Source organism: Sander lucioperca, chromosome 5 (genome assembly GCF_008315115.2).
Source record: "Sander lucioperca isolate FBNREF2018 chromosome 5, SLUC_FBN_1.2, whole genome shotgun sequence".
Lineage (NCBI taxonomy): Eukaryota > Metazoa > Chordata > Actinopteri > Perciformes > Percidae > Sander > Sander lucioperca.
Window position 1 is genome coordinate 26,065,722 of NC_050177.1, and position 11,373 is coordinate 26,077,094.

Here is an 11,373-nt window from a genome sequence, read left to right on the forward strand (position 1 = left end):
TCTAGCGCCATTTGTATCATATTTGATACACGGGTTTCTGAGACCTCTACATCATCACCAAGATCAATAGTTACCTGACACACCTATTGTATGCAAGCTGGCACATGTTAACTGCCCTCTTGTGGATTCTCAGTGTAATGCAGGATGTAGAGGACTACACACATATCCACCACCCAGACCTCCACCCTCACAAAATTTTTATGTGCTAAGGTAAAACTAAAGTAAAAAAACTGAGACTTAGAGAGCCAAGTTTACATCATTATTTTCCTCTGCCCTTCTCACACCATATATAGACATCTTTGTGCCTGAGCAGTACAGCACTGCTCAGACAATAAAAACACTGCTGTGTGTGTGTGTGCATGTGTAATCAGATTTCTTGTAACAGACGTTTCATCCTTTAATTATAATTAATTTAGTTGATTGCACTGTTTAAAAGTGCATTTAATAAATATATTAAATGCAAATGTCACTCTTTTTCACAAGTCAACCAACACAAGATCATATAATTGTGATATGTTTAATGCATAATATGTAATAGCAATTCAACATGGTCTTTCTTCATAATATAATTTATTTCTTTAACTCTTATCTTCTGGCTTTAAAGTGTACAAAGCATTTTGGATGGTGTTTTCCAAAAATGTGGAAAACAAAGCTGTAAATTATAATCTGGTTTAATATTGGTGACCGGCTTCTGTGTAACATCTTGTTTATCTCACAGTCTGTTAGGTCAGGTAGCCCTGCTCCCTGGACTGAGGAGTTATTCATATCAAATAATTTTACCACAACAGTCTGGTTCTTGAAACTGTTGCTTCATCCATCGTTATCTTTGTTGACAATTTATTAATCTCTTCCTTCTTTCCGGGCATGGCCCCCGTGCTGGATTAAATGTACTGCCAAAGAGGCTAGTGATCACTGTTTTGGTCAACATGCAGCCAAAAGATTTCTTGAATTTGCCTTCCAGCAGATGAAGTGCCTTTCATCAACATGTGTGCTTTTATAAACTTGAGCCAACACATTGCGTTACTTCATTGGCATATATTCAGTGCTTTCCAGTGAGGACTTGCTATATAAGGGTCACTGCGACGATTAGATTTTGAATGACGTGTGATCCCCTCCTCAAGGTCAACATATCTTTTGTTTGGAGAAACGTCTCTTGGTCTCGTTCTATCTCTCAGGCTGGTCATGGTAACCGCTAATTTTCTTTACATTTTTCAATGCCTTTTCATTTTTTATCACCCAACATCCATTTCATCCACGTTACAGTAATTAAAAGTAAAAATCAGAAGTATCTTTGGTCCTTAACCGATGTTGTGATTAAACACAAAAAAGTGAAAATAGAAACAACCTACCTTGATGATACATTTCAATAGAAAAAAAGAATCATTCAGTGTTAAATAACATGGGATATTCCTTACAGTATGTGCTCTTTATTACATTGAATTTGGATATTGTCATTTTCTAATAACTTAAAGCAGCTTTAATCAATCAATATTTTTATATTAATACTGGATCACATCAGAACCAGAATCAGGTTTATTCCCAATTAGCTTTTCACATACAAGGAATTTGCCTTGGTATTAACGGTCACAATAAGCATAGCAAGAGAAAAGAAAAAGAAACAAGCAAGTACTTGCAAGAATCTTGAATATAAATTAGAAATTTAAAATAAAAAATAAAAAAATGTGTAAAATATATTTGTTCAAAAATGTAAAGAGCTATACAGTGTTTAAAAAAGAGGATAAAAACACTGCTGTGTGTGTGTGTGTGTGTGCCCGTGCGTCGAGCGTGTGTGTGTGTGTGTGTGTGTGTGTGTGTGTGTGTGTGTGTGTGTGTGTGTGTGTGTGTGTGACTGTGCATGCGCATGCGCATGATTTCATTTATCTGTATGTGTTTGAGAATCTCACATCTCCCCAAAGATAGCCATGACTGGCAGGACTACAGATGGAGTGTCTGGGATAGCCTGAAGTGCTAACAATCAAAACACACACACACACACACACACACACACATACACGCACAAAGAAAACACTTGCTTATACAATGCCTTATGAAGTTCACAGAATATCACACAAAGGAATATTTAGTCCATAAGTGTACAGATCTGTGTATAGTCATTAGTCTTTGCCATTCAGACAAAGAAATGGATAGGGACCGTTCAGTATTTATGGAATGGACCATCAGAGGAAAATAGGGGAGGGTCATGTCTTGTGTTGTAACTACGACATCTGATGAAAAAATAATTGTATTCATTAGCATGATTGCCGTACTGTTTAGTTCAAAAACATCCAAAACACCGTACGAAAACATAACGGGCTAGTGTTGACGAACTGACTGAAGAGCCGGTTAATTAACCCGACTCATGTCACTGAACCGGGATAATCGAGTGCCATACATCAATGAACCGACTCACTCCTGTTGTTTTCTTTTACCTCATTCATGCTGCTGTGTGTAGCTGGTATTCTTCTGCTACTGTGTGGGTAGTAATCTAGCTCATTAGCGCCTCCACTGGAGTGGTGGTGGTAGAATCAATCAGGAAATGAGCTACCTAGACCGCGCACCAGGCTACTGAACGAGACCGAATGTAACCGTGCAACCGGCCGCTCGAGTCTATCAAGCAGTGTCTTGGTTCTCGGCAAGTTTGAGTTATTAACCAAGCCTTGTTTCTGGTGCATCTTAGATGATTGTGTTCATGGCAATTCACACATTATCGATGGGGAAGTACATCACGTACAAATACGCGTCATGTTATCTTGGTAGTTATGTTAAGTTAAATGTTAGAGAAGTGAATGTTGCTACATAGAAGGTAGGCTGTCACGAGGAGACCGCGCACCAGGCTACTGAACGAGACCATAAGGACCATAACCGTGGGTACTGCATGAATCTATATTCAAATGGGTGTCTAGGTTCTCGGCAAGTTTGAGTTATCAACCGATCTCAGAAGCCTTTATTTCTCGTGTATCTTAGATGATTGTGTACATAGAAATTCATAGGCTACATTATCGATGTAGTATGTTATCACATACAAATACACGTCATGTTATCTTAGTAGTTGTTAAGTTAAATGTTTGTTACACGGTAGGTGGGCTGTCACCAGGAGACCACGCACCAGGCAACTGAACGAGACTGTAACCGTGCCTAATGCATGAGTCTATGTAATCATACGGGTTGTCTAGGTTCTCGGCAAGTTTGAGTTATCAACCGATCCCGGAAGCCTTTATGCCTCGGGAATTTTAGAATTGTGTTCATGGAAATTCATAGGCTACATTACCAAGGGGAAAGTATTATATCACATACAAATACACGTTATGTTAAGTTAAATGTTAGAAGTGAATGTTGCTACATGGTAGTTAGACTGTTACGAGGAGACCGCGCACCAGGCTACCGAATGTAACCGTGGCCAGTGCGTAAGTCTAGTGTCGGTCAGTATTAATGTGTAAATAGTATGTCGAGACCGAATGTAACCGCAACCACTCGAGTCTAATGTAATTAAGCAGTGTCTTGGTTCCTTGCGGAATAAACGCGCGACGTCCATTACTACCACGCTGGAGTCTTACCAAAGTCCAGTTCTGGATGAGTTCCAGAACTCACCAAAAGTCATGGAGTTACTCATGCTACACTATTTTCTCAATAATATTGAAATCATGCAATTAAATCCAGACATGTTCACGAAAACGCCTGTTCTTCAGTTTGACCTGCAGCATTTTAGTGTTAAGGGTGGAAATACTACTTAATCCTGCTTTAACAAAATACAGAATACATAGGTACTATTACACATGTTTTGAGCTGTAAATGTATTTTTCATGTCTGATTAAGATGATGTAATTCTACTGTAGGAGAATGGTGCCGTTGTTATTATTCATACAATCAGTCTTTATAATGGAGCTGCAGTCATTATTAGTTGAAACAGGAAATCCTGTGATCATTATTAAGTCAGATGAAGATGATTCAAGATGAAGCCACATTACCATTAATTAAGATTTAGTCAGTGTCACCAGGATGAAGTCCTGTCATTACACATTCACTGGAATATATCAAGACCAACCACTCCGAATTCATCATTTCATTCATATAAATTAGAAGACCAATTAAAGAAATCAATCCCTAATAATAAAGTGACAATTATTAGCACCTATTATTCAACATTCTGCCCTTCCTCTTAATTAAGTAAAGTACCAGGAAGGCCAGTACAATTGGGTTCATTTTAGACAGTGTTGAAGCCACTGAAATAAGACATTGCCTTTCAAATTACATTTTTGAAATTATCTTTTGACAGGTGCACTTTATATCACTGCGGTTGCTGTTTGAAGGCACTCACTTAAAACCAGCATCAATTTAATGCATAAAAGTAAGAAAGCTGATGATCTGAAGTGTTTATCGGTGTTTTAAGCCCCCAACGTCTAGCACTAGGATTAGGCAATGGTTAGGGTTAGGGTTAGGTGCCTTGAAGTCAATGGTGGCAGCGCTGCCTGGAAGGAGAAGTTGGGGGCTTAAAACACCATTGAGCATCTGAAGTACATGTCATGTAGACATAGTACATGTACATTTCTAATGCATAGCCTGCACATAAATTATGAAAATAACATTATGTGCATGTGAGAGTTTCCATTTGGATTATAAATGTAAAAAGTAAAAGTAGTACAAGTAGAACTGCATGATTTTGCCATAAGTTCAATGTGACAAGCATTCATAAATAAACCTGATGGGATGGACAAACATCACACATTCTTATTAATTTAATGAAGTTATATTACAGAAGTCATACAGTAGAAAGGTCCACTTTTACAAAACTTCCTTTGAAGACGAGGAACTATGATTCATGGCATGATTGAAAATGTACAAAGGGAGGTATTTCTCAAATAAAACTTAAAACTGAGACAGAAAAAAACATATTATCAAATGCACCAAACTAGAATCAAATGTAAAGCCAAACCCTAACACATAAACATATATATTGACTAAAGTACAAATGACTGACAGGTATTAGCGAAGAAGGCAAACACTTTACTCCATCAGTGAGGACCAGGGTGTTATTTGCTGGGGGGGGATTCGTGGGATTTTATCCTTTCTGGTCTACATATCCCTGCCTCTGCTGAATTATTTTTATCCCCAGTGGGGACAAAATGTATCCCCACCTAAAAGTGATCAATGCTACTTCACAAATAGACCATTATATACCTAAAATAGAAGTATTTTAAACTAATTAAAGCGCTACGTGAACAGTCTACAGTATAGTGCCATAGAACGATAAAATCCAAGCGGCAGGTGCTGGTTGTATTTAGTCGATACAGAGCTCTGGGACGCCAGCCACCAGCGGCAGTTTTTTAGCTGCCAATAGGTGACTGTGAGCCCACTACAGGCACCACCAGATAGACAGTCCTTTCAGGGGCCATGGTCGTTCAGTTTAGCCAGAAAAAGTGAGTGTCATGCGGCGATGACGAAGTGATGAAGTTTAGGCACCAAAACGACTAGTTAAGTTTAGGAAAAAGATCATGGTTCGGATTAAAACACTCCTGCATCGTGAAGTGAATTCCGCTCTCCGGCCTGAAAGCGCTGTGTTTTATGTTGACACCACATTATTCTATTTCATTTGGGATTAGTTTCCATTGAATATTGAAGTTTATAAATAAGTGTTTTAGCATTGCTGGCCGAGTGGCACTATATCCATGGTGGTATTGAAAGGGGGATATCATTCTTGCATGTTTTGTTTTGTTGTGCATGATAACCCCCACCCCCCCTCTGCTTTTTCCACAAATCACACCCTGATGAGGACAGTGATGGGAATGAGAGAAATCTGCTGGTAGCCATGCATGTAAGTGAGGTACACATAATGCTACAATGGTAGCATGTTAACATTTAACATTGAGCTCCTATTGTTCTGCAAGCCATACAGTGCTGCAGATGTTAACAGGCATACTCTTTCTGTTTCTTATTTGCATAGTGATCAATTTCTCATTATGTCTGCATCTGTTTTACCATCTGTCTGTCTAAGTGAGTGAGTGTATGCATAATAGGCCTATGTATGTGCTTTATTACATGTTTAACACTTACAGAATTTAATGTATTTTTCCCTTCGAACATTTTGGCTTTAGTTGTCACAGTGAAGTCTCCATAGGTTATAGCTTATCATAAGTTTAATACATTATACACTTCTCAGCAAGTCATGACATTTGGAACAAACAAGTAATAGTTAATTTCATGGTTGTACTATTGAGTTTTTTTCCCTCAAAACCTTTAAAGGTTGCATCACTGTTTGAATGTCTTATCTGTACAACAATATCTTCCTTACAGTCCCATATCGTCCAAATCGTAAACTATATCAATTCAGTCCAACTTCTTTCATTGTCTTCTCCAGAAACTACAAACTACATTCCCCAAATATCCTCATTACCGAAATTAAAATATCTAAGCAAATATGTAACTTATTACCACTCTGCTACCAGATATTTGGGGAGGGAAGGGATCTTCAAACTGTTCCTCATCACCAGGGCTGTTAAATGTGAGTGTGGTGTGGGCTTATAGCCAAATATAACCATAATGAGACATTTGCTTAGGCTGTTGTTGCTTTTCCTTATTTATCTGTCTTCTCATCTGGCAAATATCCTCATGTCACCACACTGCAGTTTTTACACATCCTCCATAGGATAGAGTCACTCTTCATTTAAATCCATTCTGTATCATGATGTAGAACATGGTCATCCTGACACACCTGTATCGCCATGTGCACTTGTATTCATAATCCAGGAAGGTGGATCAGAATGAAGTCAGTGCCACAGTGTAGTCTCTCAGTTCATTATGTGGAAGACAGACCGGTCTGGTTGCCACCTCTCCAAGTCCAGTCCTTCTTCTATGAAGATCGATGTTGGGTATCTCTACGGAGGTAGAAAAAAGATTCAGGATCCAGGTTTTGCCTTTCTTGCGGAAATTGTATATATTTTAGCTCTCTGTTTTCATGGTCTGATAAGTTTTCTATTTGACAGGCAATTTCAACCCATTATTTGTTTAAAATTTATAAAACACATAACACTATATCATATTTATAAATACTCTGCAACCACGTCTGCATATTAGTCAACCCCAGATACAACCCATGTGTACCACACTAATACAGTATTAGTAAATGACGAGTTACATAAATGTCCAATGAGGCAAATGAAGAAAGAGGAAGAAAAGAGGATGACATAAGATAGATAGATGGAGAGAAGTTTGTGTGTGTGTGTGTGTGTGTGTGTGTGTGTGTGTGTGTGTGTGTGTGTGTGTGTGTCTAGGGGAGTGGTTTCACAATGTGGACTTCACGGTCTGGTGCATCACATGCATGAAAGGAGGGATGTGGGAGATGACAGAGGAAGGAAGAAAGAGAACAGAGGGTACAACGTGTCAAACAAGAGAAATAGGCAACAGTGAATACAATGATTTTTAAATAATAGAATAATAAAACCATTATAATAATAATCACATATGCTAAGAATAAATAAGGTGTACCTGGTATTCCTAAAAGGAGGCAAAGATAACAGTGAAAAACATGACTCCTGTTTACCCAACAAACTGATTCAGGATGAATCTGTTAGACAAACTCAGATTCATGGATGTGTTCTGGTCAGACCCTGAGAGGAGATGAACTGAGAGAATCCTCTGTCAGTTCAGGTTCCTGGATCATTGAGCTCGTTATACTGCCATCTTGGGTTCATATACAGTGTGGAGGATTTTTGTTTTTTACTTACAGTCCTTTAAAGTACTGCATTAGGGCCTATGTAAATGCAATCTCTTTATCAAGCAAGATACCTTATCTTTTAGCAACAAGGTTGTGTATAGACTGTTTACTGTTTAAAATATTCATTATGCAATGTCTCATTCATTTATTGCAAGAACAAAAATCTTTCCTGGGAGAGGGTGATCTCATAGAAATCCTGATTATAAGTTGAAGACAATGGGTGACTCATGTTTGCTGCAGACTGGCTCATCACTTTCAATGAGCGATGTTACAGTAATACTGCTAACAAGCTGTTTTTCGAGGAGAAAGAAAAGCTAAAACGAAATGTGTGAGCATGAAAAACACACAGCAGCTGTTCTTCCTAAAAGCAAAGGTGGCCTACATCAGGTTGCTGCACCACACCAGTAACTACAGTACTTTACTTCTCACCTCTGGGTGCCTGGGTGGCTGAGTAGATGGAGCTACTGGAGTTGGTAACAGGCGCCTGGAGTTGTTATCCTTCATTTCCATGGGGCTGTGTAGGCAGGTATTGTCAGCAGTAAGATGGAGAGAATGGGGAAAAAAAACACCTGTCTGATTGGAGGGTTTTGTAGATGGCCTTGTCCATTATAACAGATGCTCATGTTTGCGTGATTTCTTCTTTGTGGGGTCCGCTGAGTCACCTCCAAAAGCTTTGGGTCACATAGGTAGAAACACATCGATGCTATCAACTGGTTGATACTGTAGGTCCATGCTTCCACAAAAACTGGCCGTTGATAGACAGTGAGGGAGTGAGGGTGTTGTGTGAGGTAAATTGTAGGTGGTGGATGAACACCTGAGCCTCGACCGACCAAACAAGGACCACAAACACATTGATAAATATTGTGAATATGTACTGTTTGGTTGAGTTCTCGGATGTTTGTTAGAGTTTAGAAATATAGCTAACCTGTACACTTTTTACTTTTTTTGCATCTTTGATTTTTCTCTTGTCATACTCATTTCTTCTTACTCTAGAGTCTATACTCATTTCTTCTTACTCTAGAGTCTATACTATTCGTTCAGTCAAACATTATCCTCGTTACACATCCTCTGTCCTCTCTCTGGCGCATTGTTTCTCCTTTCCTCGCTCACACTCATATACAATGTCTCTTTCCATGTCAGTTGTCATAAGTGAATGTACTAATGGTGGAAATGAAAATGAGTATTTCCTGCCTCATTATCTTTCCTCTCTCTTCCACATCTTCCCTTTTTACTTAACGTATCACTCATTGCCACTCTTCATCTCAGATTACCAATGTTACAAATTATTTCTTCCTCCACTCCTTTAGACTCTGTCTTTGTCTCTGACGGCTGAAGTTAGCTCTATTCTGTCTGTAAAATCATTTTCTAATAAAGTCGACCGCAGAGATACGATCTGCTCTGACCGCTCTTCCCCTGGGATGTCAACCAAGGGAGGGGAAAAAGAAAAAAACGGATAGGAAGCTCGAGAGGCACATTACAGCTCATTACTCTGCTGGACTGACGAGACAATGACGCGGCTCATACAGGCTGAGGTAGTGAGATGCATGTGAAAACACACATGTATAAACTAGGGCTGTCAAAATAACGCGTTAATTTCGATTAATTAATCTGAGAAAAAATAACGCGTTAAAAAAAATAACGCAGATTAATCCATTCCATATTGACGTTTGACCCGGAGCCGTTCTAGCCACCATTCGACTGTAAAATGAAGGAGGGAGACGAGAATGTGCTGCCTGGATCATTAACTGGAACATTTACTTGTAAAAATATTCTTCCTGCCAACCCTGGCTACCGAAATCTGGTGCCACTGATATGTCTGCACTTCTCTCTGGTGCTCTGAAGACGATACAGACAACACAAACACCGCTGCATGTGATGCTAGTTAAAGTGCCCATATTATGAAAAAATCACTTTTTCTGGGATTTGGGGTGTTATGTTGTGTCTCTGGTGCTTCCACACACATACAAACTTTGAAAAAAATCCATCCATGCTGTTTAGAGTGAGATACGGTTTCTGAATGTGTCCTGCCTTCAGTCTCTGGGTGAGCTGTCCAAAATCGGCACGGCTTGTGACGTCACAAGCCGAAACGAGCAGGCTAACCGCAACATTAGCTCGTAGCGTTAGCATGCTAACGCTAATGCTAACGCTAGCATGCTCGTTCTCAATAGCAAAGCACTGCTACAACACACACAAGTTAACCATAATCTACAAAAGAACTACTTACATGTGCGCCCTCATTTAGAAGTCTCCCAGTTAATCCTGCCTTGTAACTGACCGAAGTTGTAGAAACAGCCTTTCTTTTACTGTCTATGGAGCTAGCTAGCTGACATGATCTACATCTGAGCTACTGCACATGTGCGAGTGCAATCAAAGAAGAAGAAGAAGAAAAGAGGTCTCACTCTGTAGCTAAAACAGAGACCAGGTGAAAAGAGGATCTGCAGCAGTGAGAGAGATGGATGGATTAAACATGGTTAAAATGCTGACAGCTAACGCTAAACGGTGTAAAGTTTGACTGTGTTTTACTGTAGAGGACTGTGACTCAACAGCGGGATGTAACAATCTGCAGCTGCCGAGCTGCCGTCGGAAAAACAACACAGACGGTGCGTTCAATGAAACTGGTAAACTACAGCTTCGTGGTGCATTTGAAGTTATTGTAAATGTCCTTGGTGGTTGTTTTTGTCGTTCAACAGCAATTTACTAGTGAAATAAGTTATTGTTATTGTTATACATTATTATTAAATCATTTAATTTTGACCACATGGCCTTAGCAATAAACAAGCCGTTCTTTAATGTCACCAACTGTTGTTTAGTACCCTTTGTTTTCTTTTCTTTTTTTACTTTCTTAAAAAGTATCGGTTCAGGCACCGTTAATTATGTATGTGATTAATTTCGATTAATTAATCACAGAGTCTGTAATTAATTAGATTAATTTTTTTAATCGATTGACAGCCCTAGTATAAACACATGTGTAGTGGAAGACACTGGCTGCATGATTTATTCTGACTAGACTGGGTTAAAACTACGTAATGCAGGAATGTATGTTCATATGTTGTCCTCTGAAACAGTATAGTACATATAGAACGACCACTACTACTGTGTTTATTTTAACAAGTCTCAGTTTAACATATAGTACTTGATGGTCTGATGTCCAAAATATAAGAACAAAATAATTTGTCAGTACCTCTAAAACAGTTACAAATCAAATAGATTGCCAAATAAAATTGTTTTGTGAATTGACACCGCCATGGTTAAGATTTGGTTCAGTTTAGGCACAAAATGCCTTGATTAAGTAGGGTTATTATTTCTTTATGAAAGTGGCTATAATTAATATGTTTGATTATGTATCACACAGCTACATGTAAGGCGTTGCTCATAATGACAAACCCACAGCAGTTCCCCTTGGCTCTGTGGAGCTATGTACCGTCTTTCAGCTTGTTGTGGTTTTCTGGACCACAACCATAGACTGTATAAAATACAACTTAACTGTTTTGTTTAGTCTCATTTCAGTCACAGCAGGCAGCTGTTTTTTTGCCAAAAACCCACTGTACCTGCCAAGCACACTGCAGACAGACAAAGTTCGTAACAAACTAATGAAAAAGAGTGTGGTTTGTTCCTTCTGCTACATTCCAGTTTTATTAAGTTTCTTCCCATTACTTTTTGACCTC

At 38.9% G+C, this 11,373-nt stretch overlaps 2 long non-coding RNA genes across 2 annotated transcripts; both read right to left on the bottom strand.

The window, feature by feature from the left end:
- Positions 1–6,219: 6,219 nt before the first annotated feature.
- Positions 6,220–8,708, bottom strand: LOC118495044. Its single transcript, XR_004897334.1, has 2 exons — positions 8,138–8,708; positions 6,220–6,869 (listed from the first exon to the last, which is right to left on the bottom strand). It is a non-coding gene; the product is annotated as an uncharacterized LOC118495044 (long non-coding RNA).
- A 319-nt stretch (positions 8,709–9,027) lies between these two features.
- LOC118495046 lies at positions 9,028–10,934 on the bottom strand. Its single transcript, XR_004897337.1, has 2 exons — positions 10,671–10,934; positions 9,028–9,275 (listed from the first exon to the last, which is right to left on the bottom strand). It is a non-coding gene; the product is annotated as an uncharacterized LOC118495046 (long non-coding RNA).
- Between the last annotated feature and the right edge of the window lie 439 nt (positions 10,935–11,373).